The sequence below is a fragment of the Camelus ferus genome, chromosome 13 (assembly GCF_009834535.1).
Source record: "Camelus ferus isolate YT-003-E chromosome 13, BCGSAC_Cfer_1.0, whole genome shotgun sequence".
NCBI lineage: Eukaryota > Metazoa > Chordata > Mammalia > Artiodactyla > Camelidae > Camelus > Camelus ferus.
The window spans coordinates 30102167-30124347 of NC_045708.1; the positions used below are offsets into that span (position 1 = coordinate 30102167).

Genomic DNA, 22181 nt, shown 5'->3' on the forward strand with positions numbered 1-22181 from the left:
AATGTAAAGTAAGCAGATCTTTTGACACTGATACATCATTACTGAAAATTTATTAGAAAAAGTAAATGTATGTGTGTCTAAAAGAAACTTTACAGGATGAAAGTAGACACACTGTATTAGTCAGAGTTCTCTACAGAGACAAAACCAATAGAATCTACTTCTATCTGACTGACTATATATACATACATTATGTGTGTGTGTATATATATATATATATATATATATATATATATATATATATCTTTTTTTCATTGTGCAAGGTTGTTGTTTTAGCTGGTATAACACTTGGATAGTTGGCTGCATTATTCATGTAGATTTTTCTTTTTACGTTACATTGCAATGTACACTCTTCTGATACATATAGTACAGAAAATAAGATTCTTTAGAACAGCTATACACAAGACATGCAATAATGGATTTATATATTGGATCTCAAGATGTGATTAATCGAAGGGGGAAAAAAAAAAGTTGGACTAGTCATCTTGGCTAAAGGAACCAGAAGTTACATAACACACAGTAAACACATATCTTATATACCTACGTATTTCTATCTATCTATCGAGAGAGAGAGAGAGAGATTTTAAGGAATTGGCTCATGTAATTGTGGAGGCTGGCAAATGGCAAGTCCAAAATCTGCAGGGTAGGTGGACAGGCTGGATGCCCAAGAAAGAACTGATGTTTCAGCCTGAGTTTGAAAGCTGTCTGGAGACAGAATTCCCTCTCCCTTGGGGGAAGTCTTTTTCTCTGAAAGCCTTCAACTTTCACATTATGAAAGGTCATTTGCTTCACTCAAAGTCTACTGATTTAAATGTTCATCTTATTTTTAAAAAATACCTTCACAGCAACGTGCAGCCTGGTATTTGACCAAATCTCTGGGTATGGTGGCCTAGCCAAGTTGGCACATCAAATTAACCACCCCAATGAGCAAACAATGTCATTTCAAAAATACCAAGCCCGTTTCACTTACCGTTTTTAAATGGGCCGGGTAAGATGACCACATTTTCTCTTAAGTTGCATTAGGAAATATAATCAGAACACTCCCAGCATTCAAGGTTCTTGAAACTCTGGCCTTGATCCCAATTTCCTTCACCGACTTGGCTGAGAGTTCGTGTACACTTGTAAGAGCTTGGCGGTGTGGCTATTAGCAAATTTCCTGAGTGTGTCATATAGATTTACGTATATTCAAAGCTCTCTGCATGTGCCTTTCTATAGGATTAGTCATCTTTCTCTGTCTTTCTCTTCCAGCCATTCTCATCTCTCCTGGGGGCTCAGAAATCCCTTGTGTCCTTCAAGCCTCAGCTGAGATATTTTTGCTTCCTAGAAACTGCCCCATGTCCACTACCTCCTCCCATCTCTCCAAGTCCTGCCCCCATCCCAAGTGTGGCAAGGTGCTCCTCTTTGGTGTTCCCATTGTCCCCCTTGCATCCTCCCCCCCCCCACATACACTCTCCCATCCTAGCACCTCCATCACTGTATTTTAATTTCCTGTTGATGCATCTGTTTTCCCCCCAATAGACTGTGATGGCAGGGATGATAGCTTCTCCGTTATTATATTCCCAGTGCCTCGGCAGTATTTATTAGAAGAATTAATAATTAAACTGTGCATTCGTTATGAAGTTTTTCAGAGAATCTTGCCCAGCTTCTCCAGTCCACTGCTGCAAAAGGTAGTTTCACCTTGTATTTGGAAGGATCAGGACCACTTCCTTTAAAGGGCGTGCAGGCATCTTAAAGGCACAGAAACCACTGATGCTATTCACACACTGTGAATGTTCAGAAAGCAGCGTAAAGACTGGGCAGTCTTCTGAGGGACGAGCCTGCTGGGCTATTTTGATTAAAGTGAAGATTGATGTCCCAAGGCAGCCCTTAATGAGGCCTTCGATGCTCTCATAAAATTTCCACCTAAAATAAACACTTTGGGAGTGTTTGGCCCAGCTCCTAATCCCCCAACCCCTTTTTCTTGGAACTGCCTCTGATCCCCCAGGGCAGTCTGCTGGCAGCCACGTTTGTACCATGTGACAGTGTAAGATTGGACCAGGGGTGAGCACCTGTCCCTGGGGCAACCCGATTCTCTCTGTCTGGCTCAGAGAAACCAGCAAATTAGTCTCAGCCTGTAGCTGAAAGCCAGAGCCATATTCTCTCCCATGAATGGAAGGAAGAGAGAAAAGTTTGTCTCTGGTGATAAAAGACTAAAAAGGAGATAAGGGATGGAGCGGACTCTTTCCAGCGCCTGGATTCAGTCCTCCCTCAGGCGGCTGTGAGCCCACTCGGGATTTCCATGAGACTCTCCTCTATTTTTATAATAAAGTCCCCCTTTCAACTGGATTCCTAGTCCTCACACCCAAAAGAGTGCTACTGAATTTTCCAGTCCATGGAGAGCAAGAGCAGAAAGTCCCTGACTTACCTGGCAAAGGCGCTGCTTACACAGCCATCCTCACGCTTTCTCCCTGTGCCACGGAACAGGGGAGGGGGAAGAGGGCCTGGATGGCGGAGCCTCGTGGATGTCTGAGCTTCACTGCATGAACCTGTACATCCCTGGAACTTCATCCTGCTTCAGTGTTTCCCACCTGTGCAACAAAGACAATATTTGCTGAACCTTCCCCATCTAAGTGATATGAGGCTTAAGTAAGAAATGTTTGCTATGCATGTTGAATTTCTCAGGTCAAAAAAAAATGACAAATGATACTCAGTATGACTTGGTAATTCACCATTCAGGGAAATAGATTTTCCAGGGACACCCTCCTTGAACACTTGGAATGCTCAGCTACATATTTCACCTAAATGTGAATGAAGAATCTGGGCCTATATGTGTGACGTTTTGATCTACAGTTTCCCTACTTGCAAATCATGATTTCACACTTGGGATAAATTTTGAATCGCCCACCATAATACCAGAGAGGGGAAAAAAATGAATTAGTACAATTTGCGTATTTTCCAGAGCCTTTGTTTTCAGACAGAATTGTGGACCTCCTCCCTAGCAAATGCTGGTTTCAGTTTCCCTTCTTCTTCCAGGGAAAGCAGAAGGGAATACAAGTCTCTGCTTTAAGAGCGTGGCGCCACCTGGGATGTGAGGAACCCACGACAAGATGTGCCAACAAGAATTCATAGAGGAATTGCCATCCTAGAGTTTCACCACCTAAGAATTAACCAGGAGAAATCTTGGTAAGACTAGCAATGAGAAAGACCATCAGCAGAAGCATAGTTACAATGACGCGAATAAGGCTTCAACTTCAGGGCCCCACACGTGGGTAGATCCCGGTGAGGGCTGGGAGGTCTTGGAAATGGGAGAGGGTTCCAGAAGGGGAGGGGAAGCCAGGCAACAATCAGAAACAATTTCAAGGTATTTCTGGTCAATCACCTAGAAAATTCTCAGAAGAAAGGGACCAAGAACTCCAAGACTCAGCAATTTTTTGTGATTTTTTTTCCTTCTGAGAAAATACTTAGTATTTTTAAAAGTACTTTTAGTACTTAATTTTGCATTTGTAAGTCATTTTTCCTAAAGAGGGCACCTGAAATTGTATAAACAGAGGCCCCGCAAATTCTGGATGTGCACTGAAGGTTAGGACTTGCCATAAACAAATTGAAAAGTCCTTCTTCCCTCGCACTCTGACTCGCTCCCTTTCTGCCCAATTATCCTGAGTTCTAACTGTCCAGACCTTGCTCAGGTCAGGCTCTACCCAGTCTCTGAAGGACCCCCACACACACACCAGTCCTCTCCATTTCTCCTCATCAAAACCAACATGTCCTTCCTGTTCTCTTAGGACTGAGCTGCCCCACTACACATTTCCAAGGTGACAATTCGTTTTCTAAGTGACTAGAGTTCTATCAAGGTGTTAGAGCCTGAAAAATGGGTTGAAATAATGGGTTACACTGAGGATACACAGTCTTAGCCCAAATGAATAAACTTCAGTTGAATTGAATTAAAAAAAACTTTTAGTGTTTATTTCACATTACAAAATGCATATTTAATTGAGAAATTTTAGTAAACACAGAGAAACACAAAGAAGGTTATAAAAATCATGCTGTAACAAAAGACAAAACAAAATAAAATAAAGCACCAGTAATCTCATTACCTCTTTCTAATCCTTATTAACATGTTCTTTAGGACCGTTTTTTCCCCCGAAGCATATATAGATATATAACATGTGATTTCTGCAAAAATGGAATCAGAATGTAACAATATTTTGAAACCTATTTTTTTCACTTAATCATCTTTTGTAAAAGCTAAAACAATAAAACTGTTAGAATAAAACATTGTAGAAAATCTTCACAGCATTGTATTTGTCAACGATTTTATTAGGATATGAAGCCAAAAGCACAGGCAACAAAAGTAAAAATAGATAAATTGGACTTTACCAGAATTAAGAACTTTTGTGCATCAAAAGATACTCTAAAGAAAGCAAAAGATAACCTATAGAATGAGAGAAAATATTGCAAATCATATATATGATAAGAGAGTAATGCCCAGAATATATAAAGAATTCCTGAAACTAATAACAAAAACAACCCAGTTTAAAATGAGCTGAAGACTTGTACAGAATTTCTCCTAAGAAGATATACAAATGGTCAATAACATATGAACCTAATGCTCAACATCATTAGTCGTTAGGTAAATGCAAATGAAAACCATGAGGATATACCACTTCATGTTAGGATGCTATAATGAAAAGAAAGAAAGAGAGGAAAGAAGAAGGGAGGATGGGAGGAAAGAGAGAGAGAGGAGAGAGAGAGAGAGAGAGAGAGAGAGAGAGAGAGAGAGAGAAAGAAAGAAAGAAAGAAAGAAAGAAAGAAAGAAAGAAAGAAAGAAAGAAAGAGAAAGAAAGAAAGAAAGAAAGAAGAAAGAAAGAAAGAAAGAAAGAAAGAAAGAAAGAAAGAAAGAAAGAAAGAAGAAAGAAAGGGAGGGAGGGAGGGAGGAAGGAAGGAAGGAAAGGAAGGGAGGAAGGAAAGGAAGGGAGGAAGGAAAGGAAAGGAAAGAAAGAAAGAAAAGAAGAGAAAAGATGAAAAGAAAGAAAGAAAGAGGAAGGGAGGAAGGAAGGTAGGAAGGAGAAGTGGAGAAATTTGAACCCTCATGAATTGCTAGCGGGAATGTAAAATAGCACAGTCACCATGGAAAACAATCTGGCAGTTGCTCAAAAAGTTAAATGTAGAGACAGCAGATGACCTGGCAATTCTTCCCCTCAGTATATATCCAAAGGAATTGAAAGCAGGGACTTAAATAGTCATTCAGACGCCAATGCTTATAGCAACATTATTCACAATAGCCTAAAAGTGAACAACCCAAGTGGCCATCAACAGATTAATGGATAAGCAAAATGTGGTGTATATATGCTTTGAAAACATTTTACTTGGGGACATAAGCCAGGTGAATAAAAACAAGTATTGTATGATTCTCTTTATATGAGGTGACTAGAATAGGCAAATTCATAGAGACAGAAAGTATAATAGAGGTTACCAGGGGCTGAGAGAAAGGAGAAGGGGGGGGTTATTGTTTAATGAGCACAAAATTTGTTGGGAATGATGAAAAAGTCTTGGGTATAGATAGTCGTGATGGTTACACAACATTGCAAATGCATGCCACTGAATTATACATTTACAAGTGGTCAAAGTGATAAATATTGTGATATATTTTACCAAAAAAAATTTTTTGAACTAGTAACTTTCATTCCTCACAAAATGTCATTAAGAGAATGAAAAGTAAAACCGCAGCGTGGGAGAAGGTATTTACAGGACACAGAACTGACAAAGAGCTCACATCCATAATATCACAAGAACCCTTACAAATCAATGCAGAAAAAGATTAACAAAATAAGCAGATGGGCAAGAGACTTGAATAGGCATTTTACAATGAGAAAACCAGTGGTCCCCTAAACCTTTGAAAAGATGTTCAACTGCTTTAGTCATATGAGAAATGCAAATTAAAATCTCAAGGAGTTTATTCCTCAGTGTAGCTAAAATTAAAAGGACTATTACCAAGTATTGGCAGAGATGTGAAAAAATGAACTCTCACACACTGGCTGGTGAGTGTGTAAATTGGTGGCTTCACCTTAGAAAACTATTTAGCAGGACTTAGTAAAGCTGGACATAGGCATATGCTAGGACCCAATAATTCCATTCCTAGGCATATACAATAGAAACATGTACATATACGCACCAAAAGACAAGTACAAGAACGTCTATAGCATTATTAGTCATACCCCAAGTTGGAAACAAAATGTCTAGTGATAGAATGAAAAAGATAAATTGTGGGAAAGTCCTACAGTGGAATAACATACAGCGGTAAAAATGAACAAATGATACCCAACAGCACAGATGAATCTCACAGACATCATACTGAACAAGAGATGCTAGACACCAAAAAAATACAGAATGTATTATTCCAGTTATTTGAATTTCAAAACCAAACAAAGCTATCTCTGGTGTTAGAAAGAAGAACAGTGATTGCCCTTGGGGTGAGGGGTTGGGGACTTCTAGGACAGTAAGGGCTGGGGGGCTGGGGTGTTCTTGCCCTACGTGGTAACCACACAGGAGTATTCACTCTGGGATAAGTCACTGAACTGTGCACTTAGGACTTGTGCATGCAAGTATTATGTTATTCTTCAATAAAAAAAGCTTGAAAAACAAAAATAGATCTATTTGACTACAATGACATCTTCATCCTAAGTCCATCCCAGCCATGTGGCTCTGATATCCACCACTGTGTTTCTTCAGGTCCAGAGAAACCCACTCATCAGCTCCTCAAAGCCCACAGAGATCCAAATACACACAGTGGTCTTTGGCTTATAGTCCCAAGTCTACTGCTGCCCAAATGTGTGCCAACACCTACCTGCAAAGGCAGACAAGGGGCTTGATATTTGAGACCTGCCCCATTTTTTCTTTCCTTGGCTCCAAAGCCTTCTGAAGGTATGGCCTGTTGCCTCTCAAAGCCTGCCTCCTCCAATCCTAAAATCACACATGATTTTCCCCCACACCATCTGAACTTTTTGGATCATGTGCCTGAAAAAGCTTCCCACCTCATTAGTAAGGAGAGATTATCACAGATTCCACACCCTGTCTCCAAAGCAGACTCATCCTGTAATTGAATCACCTCAGCAACTCGTGAGCTGGGGTAGCAGCCCTGAATAAATCATTTAACCTTTCAGAGGTGAAGGATTAAAAATAATACCTGCCTTTCCGGTTTATTCCAAGGATAAGAGATAATACGTGTAAACACCAAGCACAGAGATTTGCACTTTGCTCAATAATTTGATTCTTGCTAAAAAGCAACAGCAGAAACAAAAAACACACCCTTGCTAAAGCCTTAGGCTTCTCCTGGGCTTTGATGTTAACTCCTTATTGGTGAGACAGGGAAGGCGTGCCAGAGCTGGAAAGCATGAAAATCGGAGGCAGGCAGGAAACACAGGCATCATCTGGCCAGTCTTCCAAACAAAGCAGGGCCCCTCTGCCAGTCCACCTCAGGGACCACCTGCTTCCATCCTTCCCATCACAAGAAACACCCCTTCACACTGCAGCCCACTCAACTCTATTAATATTTATCAATTTATTCAACAGGTATTTATGGAACACATGGCATACGCTGGACACTGTACCAGGTGTTGTAGGTGCAATGATGGGCAAGACAGGGGCTCTTGGCACTTAGGACCCAGTGGGGTCAAAAGCTCTCCCTTTTAGGAAGTTCTTTGTATAACAGTGTGTTGAACAAGCAGGACTTGTGTCCAAAGCCGCTGGATTTCATTTCCACTGTTCCTTCACGTTCTGGACCCCTCGGGTAATACAAGGTCCTGCATGGGCACTGGGGCGCCCAGTCTCCTGTAGTTACAGCTCTCCCACATCCACTCAGCGCTCCAGCTCCTCACTTCCCCTCTGCCCTGCTCAGACCAGTTGCAGGTGGAAAGCCCCAGGCCAGCTTCTTTCCCTTTCCTCCCTCCCCCACTTGCTAATTGCTAATATTGACTCCCCCTCCCCCCAGGGTCTGACATGGATGAGAAGGGAGGCAGCTAAGAAGAGGCCAGAAGGTTCTTATTTGAAGGGCACTGTGCATGCTCCCTCTGGGCTCTCTGGGGCTGGCCGGTGTTCAAAGTTCATCTTTCCTTTCATGGGTTTTTCTGTAGCTCCTTTGAGGATGGAGAGATCATCACCTGCCATTCTCTTGGCCCAGTGTCTCTGGCATGTTTGTTCCTCCAGTGGACCTCTCAGATGGGATCTACCATGACTCCACACACTGCTGCTCATGTGCATGGCCAGAAGCCAGTCTGTACAAAACCCTCAGGCATCCTTTGCCCTAACAGCTGGGAGTGTGGGGCTCACCTCCTCATCCGCCTCTCTTCACTCATGCATCAGTTGACCAGCCTGCTACTTCCCCTTCCCTGTAGATTTCTCAGGTGGGAGTCAGACTGACTGCCCCTCCCCAAAGTGCAGGGGCATAAATTAAGTTTCTGAATAGCCCTTCTCTCTTGATTTAAGGACAATGGAGAATCACCCCCACTAGCAACATACTAAGGTTTGGGGGCAGGGGGTGCGGAGCATTCCAACACAGCTCTGTCACTAGGAGGTGCAGTGATTACAATTAAAAATCATAATGAAACCAATCAAATGTTGGCTTAATCTTTATTACCAAATTCTGACTGTGCTAAGCAATATTGGTTATCAATACATCTCCTGGCTGGGGCAGGCCATTCCAAAGACACCTCTTGATACAGTGCTACCCCATCTCTTCCCTTTGGTTTTTTGGGGGGTGGGACTTAAAGCACACCTACAGCTCTCTCTAACAATCCTCTCCACTGATGGTCACACAGTCCAGCCTTTGAGTACTCTTGATGTGGGTGAGGGTAGCAAGAGCCATCAAGTCAGTTTTACTATATCACTTTTGAAAATGAACATCTTAAACTGGTCCCTCACTATGAAATGTATCTTGGTGCATCACTTTCAACTTCCAACTTAACAGGCATTGCCCTCACATCAAGCTGGGATACGCCTTCCTGTAACCCCTATCTCCATCCTAGAGGTAACAATACCTCTCCGAGGTAAGAATGTTCTGAGGATCCAATGAGTTAAGAAGCAAAGCACCTGGCTCGGGGTTTGGCACAGAGCAGGCACCCTGCTCCCCCACCCACTGCCCCTAGGGACTCAGAGGAAGGATGGAAAGTGGTATCTTCCTCACCTGTGCATGGGTCTCCCCAGTCCACCCATCTGCCTGCCCCACTCATGGAAGGCCTTGTCATTTTTTCCCACCTATTCTTTTATTTTTTATTTTTTAGCCCCCAAAATAATAAAACCAAGAGTGTTTTAGTAGAACACTTGAGAAATGCTGACAAAGGCAAAGAAATGAAATTAAAGCACAGAAGAAAAGGGAACCCTCCTACACTGTTGGTGAGAATGTTGTTTGGTGCAGCCATTATGGAAAACAGTATGGAGATTCCTCAAAAGACTCAAAATAGACTTACTATATGATCCAGCAATCCCACTCCTGGGCATATATCCAGAGGGAGCTCTAATTTGAAAAGATACATGCACCCCAATGTTCATAGCAGCACTATTTACAATAGCCAACACATGGAAACAACTTAAATGTCCACTGACAGATGACTGGATAAAGAAGTTGTGGCATAGTTATACAATGGAATACTACTCAGCAATAATAAAGAATAAAATAATGCCATTTGCAACAACGTGGATGAATCTGGAGAGCATCATTCTAAGTAAAGTAAGCCAGAAAGAAAAAGAAAAATACCATATGATATCACTCACATGTGGAATCTAAAAAAACAAAGACAAAGCAACTTATTTACAAAACAGAAAACAAACTTACAGTTACCAGGGAGGAAAGGGGGTGGGAAGGGATAAATTGGGAGTTTGAGATTTGCAGATACTAACTACTATATATAAACAAGTTTATACTGTATAGCACAGAGAACTATATTCAATATCTTGTAGTAACCTATAATGAAAAAGGACTATGAAAACAAATATATGTATGTGTATGTATGACTGAACTATTATGCTGTACACCAGAAATTGACACATTATAAACAGACAATACTTCAACAAAAAACAAACAAATAAACAAAAAATTAAAGCACATATCTCACACAGAGAGCTAAACATTGTTAATAACATTTTGGGCATCAGTACATATTGATCTACTTTATCATTTTCAATGACTACTTAATAATCCATCATACAGACCCACCATCATTTTTAAACTTGCTCCCTTTTGATGGGTACTTAGGGATCCCTGGTCTTTGGCCATCACTGCCAATGTTTCCATGAAGATCCTCACAATTATCAAAGTATGTTGTACCATGCTTCTGCAGGACGAGTTTCTGGAAGTATGATTGCTGGGCCATAAGTATGCACATCTTAAAGAATGCTTGATGTTGCTTGGAAGTTACCTAAATTGTTGCAGCAAAGTGTGTTATAGCTCAGTGTTACAGCTCAGTTGTGACAGAAACCTGGATCCAGGCAAGAGCTCAAGCAGCACTCGGAGAGTTGGAGAACTCAGGTTTATTACACTGGTGCGGCCAAAGGAGTTAACACTCCAAACTCTGGACCCCCTCTGTAGGTTTACACAGGCTTTTATAGGCTGCCAGTCTACACTTTGCAACATCATATGCAAATAAGGTGTAACAAAAGTTGACTAATTAGGAACAAGGTTTGTAGAAATGGACCAATCAGGAGTGGACTCAGGGAACCAATAGAATCTTAGGGATAAGTTCCACTTTCTTAGAAGTAAGCTGTTTCAGAGGCAAAAAGCAAGATAATGCTGCTGGGCCAGGGAACCGGATGGTGCTGGCAGGAGAGTAATGGCCCTACCTGGGGATCCTGCTGGCCTTTTTCATGGGGCTTCCCAACTCAAAATGTCCATTGACAGATGACTGGATAAAGAAGATGTGGTATATATACACACAAAGAAATACTATTCAGCCATAAAATGTAATGAAATAATGCCTTTTGTAGCTACATGGATGGACCTAGAGATTATCATACTAAGTGAAGTAAGTCAGACAGAGAAAGACAAACATCGTATGATATCACTTATTTGTGGAATCTTAAAAAAAATGATACAAATGAACTTATTTGCAAATCATAAATAAACACACAGACATAGAAAACAAATTTATGGTTACCAAAGGAGAAAGCGGGGAGGGATAAATTAAGAGTTTGGGATTAGCAGATACACTTTACTACATATAAAATGGATAAACAACAAGGACATACTGTATAGCCCAGGGAACTATAGTCAACATTTTGTAATAACCTATAATGGAAAAAACCTGAAAAAGAATATATATATACATGCATAACTGAATCACTTTGCTGCACACCTGAAACTAACACAACGTTGTAAATCAATTATACTATAATTAAAAAGAAAAAAGTGCTGGATGTTGCCAATCACCCTCCAAGACGCTTAGGTCATTTTACACTCTTGCCAACATTATGCAAGAGATCCATTGCCCCACACACTCACCAGTACTGGATGAAATCACTCTTTAATTTTAGCCACTCTAATTGGTGTTTTTTGTCTAATTTTTGTTGTTGTTAAATTCAGTGATAGGACAGAGACTTCCACTTCTCCTCCTGCATCCAATCCCATAATCCAGTCTTCCACGTCAGTACAATTTCTAGTTGGGCATTTGTTCACCCAGCCAAAGGGATATTCCTTAGAGTCTCTTAAAGCTGTATGTGTAGCCATGTGGCTGAGATCTGGCCATGTATGTGTCCAGGTGTAGGTGTAAGAGAAGTGTGTGATATCTGTGTTATGCTCTTAAAGGAAAGGGGCGTTCCCTCTCCTTCCCCTTTTACTAGACCATTGGACACAGTAGACTCTGTGCCAGCTGACTGTGGATGCAATGGCAAACGCTAGAGCAGTCGTCTTGGACCATGAGATGGATTTTGAACACTGAGAACACAGGGAAACAAGATACCTGATATCTCACATCCTCAACACTCCAGAATCACCATATACTGGCTCTGAGCCATTGACCCATATTTTTATATGAGGACGGAACAAGTCTTCCTTCTTTAAGCCACTGTATTTTGAGGTCTCCTGGTCACAGCCCACAAACTTGAGTAATAGAGGTAGGAATTAGGAAGGCTTTTTAAAACGCACTGACACTGACTTTTGCCCTAGAAATTCTGCCAGCCTCTTTTCCCAACTGGGTTTAACTTCCTTGAGAGCAGGACCTTATCTCACTAGATATTTAATGTTTGATTACAAGTGCTCTGCCAGTTTTCTGGCCACTCACAGTGAGGGGAACCCACCTTTACACACTTTCATTACTCCTAGAGATGACCTCTTTCCCAGATCAGGTGCAACATGACACCAGGACCAAAGGAGAAACAGAAAACTATATCCAAAATGTGGGGGGCAGGGTATAGCTCAGTGGTAGAGTGTGTGCTTAGCATGTATGTTGTCCTGGGTTCAACCCCCAGTACCTCCATTAAAAAATAACAATAATAAATAAATAAACCTAATTACTTCTCCAAGAAGAAACAAACAAAATAATAATAATAAATAAAATTTTAAATAAACATTTAAAAAATGTGCAGCACAGCAATCATTGTGCTTTATGCAGTTTAAAAATTCTTATAGAATTTGTGTTATTTCTCAGAGCTATGTTTTCTTTTAAGTTAAGGATTCAATAGACCATGAGCACCAATACAGCAAAACTCTTGTTATCCACTTTCTGGACATTCCCATGGTTCCTGAGCAAAGCAGCGGGGAGCACCAGGGGAGGCTGACAATAACAAACGCATGTGTTGATGTGCCAAGTCATTCCTGAGATGATTCTTCTAAACTGCAGGTCTACTCTCAGCTGCCAGACAGACCAACCCGCTGGGATAGAAGAATCCACGGAATCTGGGGGAAGCACCTTGGAATCTCCCGAAACCCACATAATTCTAAATCACAGATTTTTTTAAATTGAAGTATGGTTGATTTGCAATGTTTCAGGTGTACAGTCTGAGTCACAGCTCTTTATGATAAATGCCAGGAAGGATTTGACCTGGAATAAGGGTTCAGGGTGAGTTGGGGGTAAAAAAAAAGGTGTTTTACTAAAGCCTAGAGGAAAATGTGTGCTGGGTGAGTGAGAGCAGTTACAAAGTTGGTGCAAACTGTTAAGAGGTTGTAAATTTTAGCTCATTCTGGTATTTTCAGATAATGTGTGGGCTGCCCTTGTAGTGTGATGAGTTTGCTAGAGGTTTTTAAGGAGGAACTGGATGATCACTTTCAAGGAGACCGTCAAGGAGCTCGCCTCAGTCATGAATGGTCAGACTGTGTGACTTCCGTGTGACTCGTAATGATAAAATTCCACATCCCTATGCCTTACCCCAGGGACTCGTACTTTCAACCAAGACCTTATGAAGGTCATAAGAAAGGCCTTTGTGTGTCATTTGTATTCTTTTCTAAAATGTCTCTAAACTTCCCAGGGCTTCCATGAGCTAACACCCATCATCCACAGATGCTTCACTATAAGATATAAAGTCTTTTAAAGATCATGTGTATTTCAGGGAGTGTTGGGGGGGTGGTGATAGCTCAGTGGTAGAGCACATGCTTAGCATGCATAAGGTCCTAGGTTCAATGCCCAGTACCTCCATTAAAAAAAAAAATGTGTATTTAGAATGATGGATGATTAAAAATATCAATGATGCCTCTTAGATCTCTCTTCCCTAAGCAATTTAGAAACTTCTCCCCTAAATTTATCAAGTTAAATACTTTGTCAGCATTATAGAATCTTACCATGATCTCCAAAAGGCAGAGTTGTACATTGTGTGGCTTTGAGGCTAATAGCAGCTTTACATGGGGTCAGTACATCCCACACACAGTCTAACATAAAGGCAGATTCAGGAAGAAATCCACAACGTGGCAGACACCAAGTGTGGCAAGTAATCATGATCTTTGTAGAATGAGCCACATGTCTTCAAGAGCTGTGGTTAAGGTTTTGATTGGAAACTTCCCTCACCCTACCTCCATACCCCAGGACCCTTTTCTCAATCATAATCACACCTCAACTTAGACTTTGAATGCACTAAAATACCAGTAAATGTAAAAAGTAAACACATCTAAGATAGATACCTGCTCTCAAAGGACAAAATACACTTCCTAGTGACTGACAGTTGAAAACAGAAATGAACAAAGAGCTTCACCCACATGAGATCTGATCGTCCAAATCTATGAGGTTCTCTCCTCCAACTGGAGGCTGCGTGGCTGGCCTCCTCCAGTAAAGCCTATAACTGAATCATCAAATTCCACCCAACCATGTGTCACCTGAGGAAAATAATCAGAGATCTAGGTGATTTCCCAGAGCTGCACAGCCCTTATGTGGTGGAATGAGGCAGGGAATTGCGATCTGCCTCCCTGTTCAGAGAATCTCTCATGTCATCAAATAAGTGCATTTGCTCTGTTGCATCCACAGTTTCTTAGTAAAGGAAACTGAAGACTGCTTCTGCCTTTGTGCTCTCTGCAATTCTAACACGCTTCAGTGAAATGATCTGCAGTAAGGTCTTTAGGTTCTATCACGGCAGTTTAAATGTCACTCATTTCAATTCCTATTGATTTTACCTTACATGCCTGCACAGAGTAAAGAATGCATGCTAATGAGAAGAAAACCTGGCACAGAACTGACCATGGATATATTAAGATTACATAACATCACATCAAAAGTGTGGAAGTATCTAAAAAAAAAAAAAAGACACAAATTTTATTTACAAACCAGAAACAGACTCACAGACATAGAAAACCAACTGTGGTTACCTGGGTAAAAGGAGGGGATAAATTAAGAGTTTGGGATTAACTGATACACATTACTGTATATAAAATAGATAAACAACAAGGACCTACTGTCACAGCACAGGAAAGTATGTTCAGTTTCTTGTGGTGAGCTGTAATGGAAAAGACTCTGAAAATATATATGTATGTATGCCAATGTGTAACTGAATCACTTTGCTGTACACCTGAAATTAACACTGTAAATCAACTACACTTCAATTTTTTTAAAAATATTTCAAGTGTAGAAGTAAATATACAGACATTAAGGAGAAACTCTCAGAAATCAAATCACTCAATGGTGAGCTGATGGATGTTTTAACAACAGGCGGCAGGGTGCAGGTGGGGACAGGAGCAAAGGTGCTAGCAGGAGCTGCTGATTTCTGTAGTGTAAATACTGCCACCATGGCTGATTTCAAGCTATTGTGACATCACTGAATGCAGAGATGGGGGAAGATGTGGATAATTGGCTCCTTGAGTAGGTGTGAAGCAGCTCCAGCACACCACCAGATATAGCACAGTTAAGGTTCATGCTATCTTCTTATTTACTTGTTCTTTCTTTCTTGTATCAAGTACCTACTATAAGCTAGGCATTGTGCTAGATACTGGGGATAAATAGAAAGTAAAAGGAAACATGGTCCTTATCCTCTCACCACAGTCTAGCGGTGAGGTAGACATCCCATCACAAAAGTATTAAACAATGTAAAATTGTAACTGTGATAAATGTTAAGTGGGGGAAAGTATATGGTGCCAAGAGGTCATGGAGCTGGAGAATGGGCAGGGTCAGCTTGCCTAAGGGAGTGATCACTGAGTTGAGTTCTGAAGGAAGCTTTGAGGCATCATCATGCAGAGAAGGAAAAGACCTGATCAAGCCAGTGGCCAGAGCACGTGCAAAGGTCCTGTGGTGAGAGGAAAGTTGCCTATTGGATAGTAACATCTAGACATGATCACCTTTGTTCTTTTCTCTTCCATGTTTCCTTAACTGTAAAGGTTTCAAAAATCAATCAGAAGCATCCTGGGCTGCTGCAAAGATAATTAGGATTTTCACATCAGAAATGCAAAGATAAATACTTAATGGTCTATTTTTTCAATTTCTTAAAATGGGCTTCTGTGTTGAACCCCATGTCAGAAATGATAGTTTTTGAATTTGCAGAACTAGGATTTATTGGGAGAGAAAAGGGTATCTCTTGAGACTTCGAAGGGAGAGAATGTAGAATTTAAGCCATAGCTGCAAAATGCACAGGGATAAAAGAGATCAACCACACCCTTCCCTGGGTACTGGATGGAGATGTTGGAATAGGAGTGATCTTCCAGGAAGAAAACTGGCGGGTTCTGGGCAAGGGGAGCCTCAAGGAGAGGAGGAGATAAGAGCACCACCCTCTCCAGCACCGGGAGGCAGTGTGGAAGCCAAGGCAACACTCTTAGTCCATTGACCAGTGAGCCCTGGGTGTCTCCCCAGCTGAGGGGTCACATGGCAGTGCCATCACCACTCTCTGGAGAGGACTCTTCATTGACAGTTCCTGCAGGTCACCCATGATGAACCAGAAAAGTAACTTTTAGACCCTTAGACCCCAAAGTTGTGCTGAGTGTCATTGAAGCTGCCCCTTGCTTAACGACCCAGGACATGCATAAACTCCCAAATCTAAGGTGGTGTTCCTGACTCTGAGAGGGGCTGGGGCAGGTAGAAGACAGAGCCCTTAGCTGCATTGGGTGAGACTAGAAAGTGGAAAAACTGGCCCCAGTTCTGCCTTTTGAGAAACACAAAGGTGGACCGTGTGACTGGAGCATGATACAAGTTAAGGATGGAGGGATAGAGGCCACACTAGAGGGCCTTGTAGACTCTGCTAAGGAATGTGTCTAGGCAAAGCGACAGGCCACTGGAGGGTTTTAAGCAAGGGAGAGCCATGAGGTGCTGTGAGAATAAACTTTAGAGCTGGCACACTTCCTGCGAGGGCTGGATGGTGGCCAGGCTGGTGGCATATCCACTGCCCTCACACTCTCTCTCAGATGCTCTGCCTGTCATTTCCAGCAACGCTACTGAGTCTCATGAGTCCCTTGCCTCTCCTGACCCCAGGCTGATCCTGGAGTCATAATTCTCTTGCCACAATGATACACGTTTTTGGTGGCAGTGCAAGGAAATGGGCTTTGTCTACATGCAAGTGAAAATTAAAATTGTAAAAAATAAAATTTCCATATCTTGGAGTTTATAGAAATTTATCCCAAAGAAGCAATCTACATGCCCACTAGTAGGGAATTAGTTAAATAAAGTACGGTACATGGTACTTTTATATATGGAATATTATGCAACAGTTAGAATGAGGTTGTACCATTTATTGGCATGAAAAGATTCCCCTAAGAGACTGTGAGGTGTAAATAGCAGGTTATAAAGTTGAACATGTAGTATGACTCATGCATATATTGGCACGTGTGTGTGTCTAGAGAAAAAAAATGAAGGATTACTTCAAGTTGTTGATGGTGGCTTTCTTTAGAGGGAAAATTATGGGGAATTTTCTCTTTAATGGGGTACATTTCTGGAATATTTGAATCATAATGTATTATTGCATTTGAAAACATGAAAAACAATAAAAAGTGAAGGCAAGGTGGATGAAAGGGAAGCTATGAGAATGGCTGTGAGGCTGCCGGGGAGGGTGACCACACTTGGATTTACTCTCTCCTCTGACCCTGGACAAGTCTTTCCCCCTCTCTGGACCTCAGTTTCCTTATCTGTAAGAGACTGGAAGCAAGTATAAGTCTCCTAGGAAAAGCTCAGACCTACATTCAAATCCTGATGCTTCCATTTATCAGAGGAGTGACTTTAGGCAAGTGACCCTCTTTGAACCTCAGTTTTCCCATATGTGAAATGGGACCACCCCACCCCTCTCAAGGATGGTTGCGAAGACCAACACAGCAGCCTTGCCCCATCGTGCAGCAGGATGGGCATCTACGCAAACTTGTTTCCCGCATCTCTGGTATCCTTAGAGCTTCTCTGCCTCTGAGGATCAGTGATTCCGCATCTCTGTGTGGTCTGGCCCAAAAGTATGATCTCAGTCTAATCATCTCCCTGCTGTGAGGAAGCCTTAACTTATCACCATGTACTCAAGCTACAAAAATTCTTTATGTTGCTACATGTCCAGCTTCAGGAATTCAAATGAATTATTAATTTCACCATCCTTCCCTGAAAACAATTTGCAATTTAATACAAGATTTGAGACGGGAAGAACTCTTATGTCATCAACTTAAAATGAAAAGAATGTTTCTTTATAGCCTTTTCTATCTCACAAAAATGTTGTCCTTTTCTATCATATGGGAGGTCTTGTCAAAAAGAATGTTAATTATATCAAACACTAAAACCAGCTTTTGAAACTCTGAATTTTAGCCAACTAACTGAAAGTAATTATATTTCAAAGAATCCTATCACCACTGCTACTCAATTCTGGTTAATGTCATTCATTCTTTTTTTAATGAATATTTTAGTTTTGAGTGCTTACTGCGTGCCTTACTGTTAGAGACCATTATTTTTAAAACATGCAGAGATTTTTAAAATCTTGACCTTCATGGACCTTATTTTCTTGCAGGGCTGAAAGTTGAGAGACATGGGTAATAAACAAATAATGCAGTAAAGGAAAACAAAGTGTCAGGACATAAGAGTTCTAATTTTAAATACCGGGGTCAGGTAAATCTTCACTGAGACGGAAAGCCTGTAAACCTTGTTCCACTTGAAGGGGCAGGTCACATGGGAACAGCAAGTGCAAAGGCCCTGGCATCTGGAAGAAATAGCCAAGAAGCAAGCCAATGCAGACAGAGCAGAAGCCTGAGGAAGAGAGCTAGAGAGATGAGTCAGAGAGGCAAGTCTCAAGATGGAGCATCCCCAACGAGGTCAAAACACAGTAGGGAGACTAGGGCAGGGCAGGAGTCCTTTCCTGGGAGTGGCCGTACCAAGAAAGATGGACAGCAGCTGGCCCCAGTGCCTTCTCCCAGGAGAGAAATATTATTCATCTGTGCCAAAGGAAAGAGGGGAGACCCACGTCTACTGCTATCCCAAACGGCAGTTGGAGTGGCGCTTGTGCTCAGACATAGGGAATGATCAGAGAAAAGATAAATCCTTTGCTCTCGGAGGCATCAATCAAGCATCTGGAGGCATCCCAGCCCTCTGAGAACATCTCCAAGGACCTCTACATGGACATATATCTAGGGACCTACACTGTCCCTGTGGGTTCAAATTACTTTACCAAGAAGACTCATATTATAGCAGCTGATTTATGATGGAGTGTGGACTTGGTCTTCCCCGTATGACATTGACCATCGTGGCCATTATCTCACTCTCTTTTGAGTAGTAAAAAGAATAAAACCACTATCTTAGTTTCTACCAAAAAAAAAGAAGCAGCAGCAGCAGCAGAATCGGAACTGGACAAGCAGTAGAAGCAGTTGGGGTGTAACAGGGACCCTGCCCCCCTGAGTAGGACTGCACAGGCCAGTGTAAGGGCACTGGCTCTCACTCTGCATGAGACAGGAGCTCTGGAGGGTTTTAAGCAAAGGGACAGTGAGATCTGGGTGAAGTTTTAAGTAGGTCACCCTGGCTTCTGTGCTAGAGACCAAGGGTGGAAACGGGGAGCCCCACAGGAGGCTGGTGTGTACCCTTGAGAGACAGGGACGTGAGATCAGAGTGGGAGCTGGGGAGGCCGTGAGAAGTGGTCACGTCTGGGTGTGTTCTGAAGGTACAGACAGCGGGATTCACTAAAGGATGGGTGTGAGGTGTGAGAGGAAATGAAGGGAGATGAAGAGGTACCAGCAAGGGAGAGGAAGAGTGGGAGGCTAGTGGGATGTGAGGAGACTGTCGTGTCCTGGAAGGCAAGGGGAAAACTGTCCCAGGAGAAGGGAGAAATGAATGGCGTCAAATCCTGCTAAAGTATCAAGCACGTGAGGACTGAGAATTGACCGTTGGATCTGGCAATATGGAGGTCACTGATGACCTTGGTGAGAGCCATGTTCATCAGGGTAAAAGCCTGACTGGAAAGGGCTCAAGAGCTCAGGAGAGAGGAGGAAGTGGAAATAGTACTGTACACAACTCTTTAAGGAGTGCTGCTGTAAACCAGAGCAAAGAAGAGAGAAATTTCCCCATGTCTTTGCTTGATGATGGGAATGATGGAATAGGAACAATTGATGGTGGATGCAGAAAAGAGGGGAGTTGAGCTAAGAAGCCAGAAGTGTTTGGATGGGTGAGGAGCCCAGGCCCCATCGCACCTGCTGAGGCATTATCCCTACACTTCATCCACAGCAAGAGGAGGAGTGGTAGAGGCTAAGGTGCGGATGCTGCAAGGTACTGACCGTGGCACAGGAAACCCCTGGAAGTTCTCTTCTGACAGCTTCTGTTTTCTCTGAGAGTGAGCTTGTGGACCAATGCTGGGGTTTGGAGGACAGAGGAAGAGGCATAAAACATAAAAGAGAAGAGCTAAGAATGAACAGAAGGGAATAAACTCACTAATTGAAAATAGGACACAGTAGGCTTAGAAAACATTCCAATAAAGTAATTTGCAAAAAAAGAAAAGAAAAAGAAAAGAACAGCAAAGTTGGAAGAGGCGAAGAATGCTCTTGTCATAGTGAAAACTGGGGTATTATTTTGGGTAAGTAAGACAATAAGGGCCACAAGTATGATCCTTGTGAGTGGAGGTGGGATTTGAGCTGATTAACCGAGTACATAGGATTTGGATATTTATGGAGAAATCAATAATAATGCCAAATGCTTTACATTAACTAGGTCTTTTAATCCTCACAAAACCCACTAAGAAGTAGCTGTTTTTTATCATTATCAAACAAGTACAGAATCACTTGCCTTAGGTCACAGATTTAAGCAGTAAGGCTAGAATTCAACCATACATCTGTCTGGCTCCCAAGTTCCCCCTCCTGAGCTCACCCCAAACCTGTTATTTGCAAATTGCATGCGAAGCTGCAGTCTCGATCCAGCAATGGAGTATTCCGCAAAATTTACTAGTCGGAGGAGCACCATGTGAACAGGGTTGGGTGATCCGCTGGGGTATGATTATGAAGGCTAAGTGGAGAGAATAAAAGGATGCTGTCTGTTCAGAAACCTTGAGCCTTCCTGAAGAAATTTATAATCCATAAATACAAGTGTTCAGGGTGGTAAGTTCACATAGCCCCATACTGAATTTTCTTAAAGCAAGGAACAGCTATATATAGAAATATAAAATGTAGAAAGTCAGTGTAGGTAAGTTCAAAGGAAGAAACTTGCCCAGGGGGCTTTTGAGAGGAACATTCACTACTCCCTGAACTTTGTTTAATATCCAGGTTATTGATCTTATAATCCTGCTAAGCACTTAGCATCTTTCAAAACATTAAAACCATTAGCATGGCTCAGTCACACACGACTTACACAAAATACAAATCACAGCTGATGGATTTACCAAATTGGGTTTCCACAATCATGAAAAAACTGATTACTAACTTATTTAATTATTTTTCTGAGTGTGTAGGATCATAACTCTCTTAATCAGATTTTCTTAAGTATCTTAAACACCCCCAAAATATAATGTTTAAATCTGATTATTACTGTTATTTTTAAAACCATTTTTAAAATATGATTACCACTGATTCAAATTTAAATAATTTTTCCCCTTTTCTGGGGTTAACTCCTAAGATTGTACTCATTTTAACAGATATAATATCTATATCTGCTTTGTCCGATATAGTAGGCAGTAGCCCATATGGCTATTTAACCTTAAATTAATTAAAAATTCTGTTCCCTCTCTCCACATTTCAAGTATTCAATAGCTACCTATGGCTACTGGATGTAGAATATTTCTACTATTGCAGGTGGTTCTTCTGTATAAAGCTGGTCTATACCTTCTGTGGGTTGCAGTCATCTTATGACTCTAAAGAAGCTAAATATGTGAGGTTCAGACAATCAACCTATTGGCTCCTAGTTGAGACACAGAACTTGTTTGCATCGTCCAGAAAGACTCAAGCCTGAGCCCCCAGTCATTGGCCTGGGCTTCTTTTAGAATACAGTTTCACTCATTACATCAGTGGGATTTATTTCATGTAAAATTCAGATCTTTATTTCATCTCTTTCCCAGATATAATGCCTTCTTTAAGTTTCAGTTCAGAATGAACTGACTAAATGATGGTCATTGTGATCTATTGACCCTTTCTGTTAGTATTATTGAAATTTTAAAAGGGCCTTGCCAGAATCTCATCATGATTAGCAAGACTGTCTAAATGAGAGAGGGAGTCTGTGCAGTCATTCTCCTCTTTGGGAGACTGGATAGTTCATCATCTTATCACTTTGGTCCTTCTGCAGATGACCACTGATGCAGAACAGTTGGTGACCCCCACTGACCTGGTTCTCTTGACTGACCCGTGGTTTCCACTGGACCTTCTTGTTCTTGGTCCTGTTCTGATTTTT

General features: G+C 41.6%; 1 long non-coding RNA gene across 1 annotated transcript in view; it reads right to left on the reverse strand.

Moving 5' to 3' along the window:
- The window catches only part of LOC116667956, a 38481-nt gene that overhangs the window by 11416 nt on the left and 4884 nt on the right, over positions 1–22181 (reverse strand). The window contains exon 2 of the long non-coding RNA XR_004324958.1: positions 2402–2564. This is a non-coding gene — a long non-coding RNA (uncharacterized LOC116667956). The remainder of the gene's footprint in view (positions 1–2401; positions 2565–22181) is intronic.